The 10,767-nt window shown below is 36.3% G+C and overlaps 1 long non-coding RNA gene across 2 annotated transcripts in view; it reads right to left on the bottom strand.

Annotated features, from left to right (window-relative positions):
- Positions 1-6,698: 6,698 nt before the first annotated feature.
- Positions 6,699-10,767, bottom strand: part of LOC120307477 — a 61,352-nt gene continuing 57,283 nt past the window's right edge. For both annotated transcript variants that reach the window (XR_005556558.1, XR_005556557.1), the window contains exons 2-3: positions 7,921-8,071; positions 6,699-6,754 (exon numbers count right to left, since the gene is read on the bottom strand). This is a non-coding gene — a long non-coding RNA (uncharacterized LOC120307477). The remainder of the gene's footprint in view (positions 6,755-7,920; positions 8,072-10,767) is intronic.

Here is a 10,767-nt window from a genome sequence, read left to right as displayed (position 1 = left end):
ATGACATAACATAATGATATAATCCACAATTAATATAGCTGAAAAATCTAACCAGTTAACTGTCTAAAGGCAAACAAAGATTTATGTGTGACAGTTAAAAAAAGGTCTAATTTTACTTACAAGGCTTTCTATCATATCAATAAGAAAAGGAAAAGGTAGAAAAGTACAGGAGGAGAAAAAGAAACCTACAAAACTCCTATAATAAGATTTGCTCCAGCAAGAAGCCAATAGCAACTAATGCCTAGAGGTTCTGATTCACATAAATTCTTGTTCAGAACTCAATTTTTTCAATGCTGTATTCAATAATAAAGAATATTTAGTCTTCTGCATTTAGGACATATAAACATATGATGTATAAAATGTCACACAGTAGTAATTTACAAGATTTTTAATGTTTAGAGATTTATAACATTGCATCATCCTAATGGAAAAATCACTTGAAAGAATATGCAATTATGTACAATAATCAACATTAATCCAAAATGAACTAGAGAAAGTGGAATAGATCCAAGCAGTGGTAGAATTCAAATACCTGAACAACCAGTTCTCTTATTCGATGCAGGCCTGGGAGGCCTCCAAGGCCTAGAATGGACTTCCGGAAGTGGCATCCACGCAATTCTGGTGGGCCGTTCTAGGCCTGGGAGGCCTCCTCCAGGCTTCCCAGGCCTAGACTGGACTTCTGGAAGCCAGCCGGTTTTTCAAATGCAGCAAAATTTAGCTACCAGTTCTACCTAACCGGTGCAAACCGGCTGAATCCCATCATTAGATCCAAGTATCTGTGGAAAGCATTAACGGTGTATCCACTTAGCAAACTTTGTATTGTTTATCTTTGATATTCATCACACCAATCCAGAATTTTCCTGTCAAGTTTTGCTGAGATTTCATTCCCACTTTTCAGAGTGGCAAAATACTAGCCATTTTGGTGCAGTCCACATTGTTCCAGCCATTTTCAATACAGATGTTGTATCTGACTTTAAAATTTCGATGTTGAGACTCTAGAAAGAGTACAGAGAAGAGCACAAAGATAATTAGAGGTTTGGAGGCTAAAACATATAAGGAATGGTTGCTGGAATTGGATATGTCTAGTTCAGCGGTTCTCAACCTATGGGTCGTGACCCCATTTGGGGTCGATCGACCATTTTACGGGGTCGCCAAACAATGCGATCCGCCATTCCCCCCCCCTCAGGGGGCGGCGCCGCGCATGCGTGCCGCGCATGGGGGCAGCGCATAGTCAGCCAGATGTTCAGACTGGATTTGGCATTTTGTCTGCCTATTGAGTCCTTACCAAGGACCTCGGATAAGCAGATGTGGATGTTTGATGGTATTACAGATGTTGTCGCAGGATGGAAGCAGTTCCTAGTAAGGCTGCCTTTTGCAATTGACTAATTGCAAATTTGTCAATGCCAGTGGTTCTCCAGTTGTTTTGGGATTGCACCAAGTAGTACCAAGTGTATTGGTACTACACTTGCTTGCCTTTGCCACAGTCTTTCTATTTCTATTTGTAGGTCTTTGTATTTTGTTATCTTCTCCAGTTCTTTCTCGTCTATTCTGCTGTCTCCAGGCACTGCCACGTCCACTGTCCAGACTTTTTTGTCTTTTTTTATACAAAATTTTATTGAATATACAATTAAAAAACACAAAAGACACATTAAACATAATACAATTAAAGACAAAAAAGATACATTGGACATGATACAACTTCCCTGTTTAAACGATACTATTAATATTATTTTACATTATTACATTGTTACACAGTGCGCATTCTTTCAATAAAATACATCCTAGTTAAATAACTTTTGATTATATCTAATATAACAAATATTAAAATAAGAATTTCTAGGTTATCTATTTAATCATCAGCCTTTGTCCCAGCATACCTCTTAAAATCCAACCAATTATACATTTTATTCCAAATTTCAAAGTATTCTGTTTCTGTTTTATTTTTGAGTTCTAATGTCAGTCTGTCCATTTCCGCACAGGATAGAATTTTGTTTAGTATTTCTTCTTCACGGGGGGGGGGGTTCTTTTCTTTTCCAATTTTGAGCATATGTTAATCTTGCTGTGGTTAAAATGTGCAGAATTAAATATAAAGCTCCTTTGCTGAATTTAGCCATAGTGATCCCTAATAAAAAGAGTTCTGGTTTTGCTTCAATTTTTAATGATAGTATCTCTTCTAACCAATTCTTTATCAAGTACCCAAATTTTCGAGCTTCTGAGCATTCCCACCACATATGATAGTAAGTCCCTGGTATTTTCCTACATTTCCAACATAATGGTGAAGATTTTTTGTCTATTTTTGCTAGCCTTATAGGGGTAAGATGCCACCTGTAAAACATCTTGTATAAATTTTCTTTGTAAGTAGTAGCTAATGTTAATCTCCTATTCCTGTCCCACAGTAGTTGCCAATAATCTAACTCGATATTATAGCCGAAGTTTTTATTCCAAATTAACATTGTATCTTTCATCTGTTCTGCTGGCATTCTTTGTTCTAATAAATATTGGTAATTTTTTTAACATTTTGTTGTCAGTTCCTAGCAGAATTTTGTCTAGTTCTGTATATTCTAGTTTAATCCCAGTTTTTTTTAATCTTTTCTATATCGTGCTTGTATTTGCAAGTATGCCCACCATTCCAACTTTATGCCATCTTCTAATAGTTCCCCTTTTGTTTTCAATTCTCCAATCTCATCTAGAATGTTTTTATATATAATTACCTTTCCCAGGTACATAAATTTTGGTTGCAAAAAAATCTCCAGTGTTGAAATCCAATTGGGTATTTTCATGTAATTAGATTTTTTAATTTTAATCCACACATCTAGTAGTGCTCGTCTAATATTATGTTTCTGGAAATACTGGTGTGCTTTGTATTTCCCATCCCATAGTATTGCATGCCACCCTGTCTGCATGTCATGACCTTCTAGTGCTAGCAATCTCCTATTCCTTAAATGTATCCATTTCTTTAACCAAGCAAGTGTTGCTGCCTGGTAATATTTTTCCCAATTTGGGAGACCGAATCCTCCTCTTTCTTTTGCATCCTGCAATAACTTAAATTTAATTCTTGGTTTCCTCCCTTGTCAAATAAATTTGGATATAATTTTGTTTAAATTTTCAAGGAAATTTTTGCCTAATTTAATTAGTATACATTGGAATAGGAAAAGTAGTTTGGGTAGCACATTCATTTTAATAGTCACAATTCTCCCCATAAAAGAAAGCTGTAGGTTTTTCCATCTGTCTAAGTCTACAGAGATTTGATCTATTAATTTATCATAATTTTCTCTTTTGAGTGTGATGCATCTTGCTGTCAATTGAATCCCTAAGTATCTTACTTTTTTAGCTATTTGAATGTTATTTTTTTCTGCTAGCTCATTCTCTTGTGGTTTGGTCATATTCTTGACTAACATTTTCGTTTTTTCTTTGTTAATCCTCAGCCCCACTACATCTCCATAATTTTCCAGGACCTGTAATAATCTTAAACCAGACTCTAAAGGTTCCTCCAAAATAAATACTAGGTCGTCTGCATATGCCTGTAATTTGAATATCTCTTTCTTAGTTTCTAAACCTTTAATCAGTTTATCTTCTCAAATTATTCTTGTTAAAACTTCTAATGAAAGTACAAATAATAATGCTGATAGCGGGCAGCCTTGTCTCATACCTTTTTGTATCTGAAAACTTTTTGTTAATTCTCCATTCATAATTACTTTTGCTTCTTGTTTAGAATAAATTGCTTGGAACATGTTTATGAATCTTTCCTCAAATTCCATATATTTAAGGTGGGTCAACATAAATTCCCATCTAACATTATCAAACGCTTTCTGCGCATCAACAAAAATTAGTGCCATTTGTTTTTCATTGTGTGATTCATAATATTCTAGCATATCTAATATAATCCTGACATTGTATCTTATTTGCCTTTTGGGCAGAAAACCGTTTTGATCGGTATGGATAAACTCAGCTAAGTATCTTTTTAATCTTTCTGCTATTATTATCATAAAAATCTTATAATCCGTATTTAATAAGGAAATGGGCCTATACTTTTTTATGAAGGTTAAATCAGAATTTTCTTTAGGTATTAGTGTAATGATTGCTTCTTTCCATGAATTTGGGGTCTTTGCTACTTTTAGTACTTTGTCGAATACATCCAATAAAGTTGGGCCCAGAAGTTCTTGAAGGTTTTTATATATTTCTGATGGTAATCCATCAGGGCCTGGTGTTTTATTGCTTTTTTGTTTTTTAATCACTTCCATAATTTCCTGAACTGTTATATCTTCATTTAATATATTTTGGTATTTTTCCGGGACCTTTGGCAGTTCAGCATTTGTAAGATACTGTAGTATTCTTGCTTCACTAATCTTTACATCATTTTTATAAATGTTTTTATAGAATTCATACGTCACATGTTTTTTCTCATCCGTTTTGTATACCATCTCTCCTGCTTCGTTGCATAATTTACTAATCCATCTTTTATCTTTTTGTCTTTTTAATCTATAAGCCAACCATCTCCCAGGTTTGTTTGCCTTTCAAAAAAATTTTGTCTGATACTTTTTAATTTTTGTGCCAATTTTTCTTTTTCTAAAATATTCAATTTGTGTTTGTTTAAGTCTAGTTGTCGTTTTAGATCTCTACACTGTGGGGTTTTTTTTTTTTTTTGCAATTCTATTTCTAATTTTTTGTGTTCTTCCTCTAAGCTTTTTTGATACCGTCTTTTCTTTTTATTTTCATTAGCCATGTATTCAATTGCAGTTCCTCTCATGACTGCCTTGGCTGTATCCCATAGGTTTTGGGTATTGGTCTCCTCTTTCTTATTTGTCTGGAAAAATATCCGCATTTGCTCTTCCATTTTTTGCTTAAATTCTTTTTGATTTAAAATTGCTTTTTTTAAGGTCCACCTCCTAGTTGCCTTCTGACCTTTCCATTTCATTATAATAAGATTGTGGTCTGCCCAAATATTAATATCTATCATTACCTCATCTACATCTGAATTTAATTCTCTTGTTGTCCAGGTCATGTTGATTCTAGACCAGGATTGGTGGTGTCCTGAATAATATGTAAATTGTTTTACATTTGAGTTTCTCTCCCTCCAACTATCCTGGATATTAAGTTCCTCTGCCGTTTTGAAAAAAGTATCAGGTAGTATTCTTCAAGTCCCTTTTCTTACATTCTCACTTTTATAGTCTAATTCTCTATCTACGATTGCATTAAAGTCACCAATTAAACAAATATTTTCATATTCAAAATCACCAATAATCTTATGTGATTTCTTGTAGAACTGTCTTTGTTTTTCATTGGGAGCATAAATTCCTACTAGGGCGACTTTTTTTTTTATTCAAGGAGATTTCAGTTATCAAGATTTTACCTTCATCTTCCTGGTACATTTGTTTTGCCGGGATTTTTTCATTGACATATATCACTATTCCTCCTTTATTCTGCTGTGGGAGAGATACAAATTTAATTCCTAGCTTGGGGTGGTTTAATAGGTCTTGGTGCTGATTCTTTATGTGAGTTTCTTGTAAAATTATTATATCTAAATTTTTCTTACTGAGCCTATTCAAAATTGTATTTCTCTTGTGCAGCCAGAATTAGTCCCTTGGTCTCTTTCTTCAATTTTCCTGCTCTTAGCCATTGCCAGGTCTTGTTATTATCTGCTTTCTCAGTTATTTTTTTAAATATACTGCCCATGTAGTGTTTTGTCTTCCCATGCCTTTATTCTGTTCTTCATTCGGTCTTTCTTGTAGGCCAGTTTGGTCTCTCTAGTAGTCAGTAAGCCTTCCTGATATACTAATTTCAGTGCATCTTCATCATTGTCCTTCAGATATTCTTCCAAAGCCATTTTTTGTCTTCAACCATCTGATGTACTTGCAGCATTCCACACCCATCTATTTGCCTTGATAGATAGAGCCTGTCAATGTTACTGCGTGGATGAAGGGCATGATTCATTGTCATTATTTTTCTGGTCTTCCTATCCATTGCTTTTAGTTCTGCTTGACTCCAGTCCACTATTCCAGCTGTGTATCTAAAGACTGGAATTGCCCAGGTGTTGATTGCCTTCATGATATTTCCTCCATTGAGTTTGGACTTTAAGATCTTCTTCACTCTCTTGATGTATTCCCCTCTAATCTTTTTCTTGACTTCAGTATGCTTGATGTTGTCAGCTTGAAGGATACCCAAGTATTTTAGTAATCTTCCTCATCCAGACTCTTAATGTTATTTTCGTGGGGCATCTTGATTCCTCCAGTTTTTACTATTTTTCCTTGTTTGATAGTAAATGTGGCACATTTGTCCAAGCCAAACTCCATTGCAATATCTTGGCTATATATACGGACAGTGTTGAGCAGCGATTCTATTTCAGATGATGTTTTTCCATACAGCTTCAGATCATCAATGTAAAGGAGGTGGGATAGTCTGACAGATGTTTTTGATGTTTGATAGCCATGTCCTGAGTTATTCAGTATTGTTGACAGAGGAAACAGTGCAATAACAAATAGTAGTTGTAATAATGAATCTCCTTGAAGTATTCCTCTCTTGATATTAACCTCTCCTAATTTCTCACCATTGACCTGCAACTGTGTCTTCCATTGTGTCATCGATCTTTGCACAAATTTTCTGATGTTTCTACTGACTCCTATTATTTCTAGGCACTTGATTATCCAGTCATGTGGCAGAAAGTCAAATGCTTTTTTGTAGTAAATCCATGCCACATTCAGGCTGGTCTTCCTTTTCTTGCATTTTTCCAAGATCATTTTGTCTATTAGGAGTTGATCTTTTGTTGTTGTTGTTGTTGTTGTTATTGAAAAAGAATCAGAATATTACAAATTAATAATCATCCAAGATTTCTATGATATAGTCATGTTTTGTTATTATTTGAATTGTCACAGCAAACAGCATAAGATACAGCCATTTGTCCAACTATATTTTCTTAATTGTAATCCTATTTTATTCAATATCCTAGAACTGAGCTAAAAAGCTGCTTACAGATTGTAAAATAATGTGATAGCATTTACTAAGAACAGAATCAAACTATCCATGCTGTCAACATTTTAAAGGATTCACTTTTATGACAGGGTCATTTTTTTCAGTTTTTTTTTTCAGTAAAAAACTGAAAGCATTGAATGAAGCAATGAGAAATGACACTTGCCAGCCAATTGTCTTTTCTGAATCTGAAGTAATGCAATCAAAGGAGACATAGGTAAATTCCACCAACAAAAATTATAATATTGCCTTGAAATTTCCCCCTCTGTTTACTCTGCTAGATTGATTATGTAACAAAACTATCTTTAACGGACAGAAGAGGACAGTGGGGTGAGGGGAGAGAAGACAGAGGAGAGAAGAGGTAATGATTATTAACAATGATTGTCTGCTAATGAAAATGTAAGTGATTCCAATTTTTGTTATTTATTTTCTATTATTGCATAAATCTGTTATTATCCTTAGATATTTATTTTTCAAAGTAGGGGGGTTATCCTTGGATACAAAAAAAAAACTGGAGCTATGTCAACCTTTATTATTTTTTCATATTGTTTCACAAGATCTACTTCAGGCTATAGCAAATTCAGTCCATTGTCTCTTAAAGCTCCAAACATATTTAGAATGAATCCATTAATTTAAACTATAGCCTTCACCAAAGTTTCAGCCACATTATAACATAAGAAGTAAAAGAGTTCAGCAACTGGATCTAATTTACCTTTTCTCAATCATTTTTCTTTGCTTTAAAGCACCAAAAAAAAAAAACCTCTGGATTTTTGTGTGCTTATGTGTGAATGCATACTGTCCTATTTTATCTAAGATTTTGGTAGCTCATAAAGCATAAAACAACAATATTATGTAACAAAACCAATAACAATACTAGAGGCCATAAGAAATAATTAGCTTTTCTGCACTACTTTGTCTGAGAAACTTGTTACTCAGAAAACACAAAACAAACATTACCTGAAACATTTCTTCTCCCCTTAGCATGTCATCTACAATGCTGGGTGGTTCAGAACTTCCTGCATCTAACAATCAGAGATATCAGATAGATCAGTGTTTCCCAAACTTGACAATTTTAAGGCGTGTGGACTTCAACACTGCCAAATCCATCCTGTAAAACAAATATAAAACAAATCAGTTCTATGTCCAAAAGTGGTTTGAGTTCAAAATGCAGTTGAGGCACAAGTAAGGATAAAGAAAGCTAGTATTTATGGTTGTGGGTTCTGGCTATACAAAGTAATTCATGCTGAAATAAATTTTACCTTCAGGAATTCTATAGTCTATGCTGCCTTCTTATAATCTTATCTCATTACAGCTATAGGCCAGCATAAGCCACAGAACAAAAAAGAAATATGTAGAATGGAGGCAAAATCAGCAAATTATTCAGCAAACAAAAATAATGATTTCATTAGGAAGCTGATTGCATTGTTTTGATTACACAAAACCAATTCCAAAATTGTTAGATCTGTATAGGAGAGGAAAAGTACATAAAACTAATCAGAGGTACCACGTTCTCTAGAAATAATTAAAGAAATAGAAATAATTTGAATAGGATATATCTGAAGTGCAAGCAACACAAAAGATATTGTTTCATTGTCTCTATCTCAGGAATAGATTAATGGAATATTTTAATATCTACAATATCTTTAAACAGTGCTGATAGCAAAAAATATCCAGGTGCAGCATTCTTTGGCAAAAGATTAAAAAAGAAATTATGTGTTGATGCAAGATATTTCCTATAACCTCAAAGATTAAAGTAATTAAGAGCCATTCTACATCTCATAATGCATTTTATTACGTAAAATCCCAGCAAAACAATTTTAAAAAACCTTCAAGCAAGAACACTATGACAAGAGGTTTCATTCAGTAACCCCTATCAAACAGACCAGAACTTTATTCTAACACTTTAAGTGGCTGCCCTCTCTCAGAGATTGTGTCTTCATTATTCTAAGTCGCAGGAAGGCTACTTCTCCCAGGGTAACAAGCTGTATAGTGAGTCTATTATTCAGCCTCTCTTCATTCATTTGATAGTGGTAGCACGTTCTGAGGTTCAAAAACTGGGGATTAGACTAGAGATGGAGAGTCTGCAGGTGTAGATCAAATCTCCTGTTTATTTAAGACATATTATTTACCTATTCATATTTTTTAAAATGGTACAGTTCATCATATCAAACTGTCAACTCTAAAAATGAGCGTGGCTGTAGCCATTTTCCCTATTCATTTTCGGTTGACACATAGAATGGAGGGAGAGGGTTTGCCAAGTGCTTTGCTAGTCAAATAATCTTTTGTCCTGTGGGAACTAAGGTCATTGGCTACTCCCAAGACTGCAGGCTGGGCGTTGCGTAAAAAGCCCACCAAGAAGATGCATTGGGAACGTAAATGCTTGCATAGCCTTAGGGGTGGAATTTCTTAACTTTGTATTGGAGAATTGTTACATGTGTCTCCAGACTTGGTTTCACTTTTGACATGCCGATACTTTGTAACTAATAAACATGTTGTTTGAGGAATTTGAAAGCCTCGGAGTTCTGCTTTATTTGTGTCTGTCTGTCAGAACCTTGACATTAAACCAAGTCTCTTAAAATTTCGTTTTCCCAGAGTGCTCGGCTCTGACCGCCTACCCATTCACTTTTGGGAGAGTGGTAAAGACTTGTCAAAGACTTGAGATGGAGGAGACAATTGAAATTGCTGCTAGCCTCAACGGGTCTCAGGCTGTCAGAGCGCAAGCTGGTGCTCCAGCCACTGAGAAGGCATCACTGGCAGGGCTCAGCCAAAAGCCAGATTGATCCAACCTGGGAAGCTGGCACTGCAGGAAGGAGCTACAGCCCTAGTGGACCTCTTTCAAGCCGAGGCTGCCCCTCAGTGCAGGAGCATTCCCATAACTTCTGGAGAGGAGCTCTTATTGCTGCCATCCCAGGGTTCTTCATCTGTGGATGACAAGAAAGGAAAAGGGTTGATGGGATGGGATGACTCCGGAGAGTGGAGATTTTCGTCCACAGTCGAACAGCTGAAGGAGAAGTTCGGCTGGCTGGAGATAAAGGATATGATTCCTGTTGCCCAAGAGATGGGTGCTGTGGGGGAAAATGCCAAGAACTACTCATCTCTTCCTCTCCCTTGCTGGAGGTCCAGCCCAAACACCGGGGCCCGTACTGCTTTGCCCATCCCCCAACCAGCTGTGATACCAGGTCCTGTATCCCAGCCAAGCCCGTTGCTATGGCCTCAGGATGCTAGTCCTGGAGCCCAGCCAAGAGAAATCCAGAGAGCATTTCTGACATGTCCCCAGGACCAGCAAGCCATCTAAGCCCAGCAGCAGGTGCAGGTGGCTCCACCGAGATTCGAGCTGCCTCCCATCAAGCCCAGCTTTGAAAAGCTGGTCTTCTTAAACCAGAGGTGGGCTCATTTAGATCATTACGCTTATGCCTACCTAGATGGGGCTTTGATGGTGAATGCTATGGAGGTAAATTTAGAGGGAGAAGCGACCAACTGGGTGACCAACCTCCATGATGAAGGTGCTCCTGAATTGCACAACATTAATCTATTCATAGAACTGAGGGGTCAGTTTGAAGATGAATCCCAAGTCCTGTTGGCTGAGAAAGAAATCCACCACCTGAAGCAAAGAGGTCACCCCACAAAGAAGTATGTCCATGAATTCAGGAGAGTTGCTAACTGCCTGAGTGGTCACTGATCAATTACTTCAAACAGGGGCTAGATTGTGACTTGCTTCAAGCCTGCATCATTCAAAGTCTTCCTAACCTATTGCGTGAGTGGTACTGTATGACAATGGTGCTAGACATCGAGCTGGACCATCCC

This window comes from Crotalus tigris, unplaced genomic scaffold (genome assembly GCF_016545835.1).
Source record: "Crotalus tigris isolate CLP2741 ecotype Arizona unplaced genomic scaffold, ASM1654583v1 scf7180000017785.2122318, whole genome shotgun sequence".
NCBI lineage: Eukaryota > Metazoa > Chordata > Lepidosauria > Squamata > Viperidae > Crotalus > Crotalus tigris.
The sequence above is the reverse complement of the archived record's forward strand: the minus strand, read 5'-3'. Positions and strand labels throughout refer to the sequence as shown.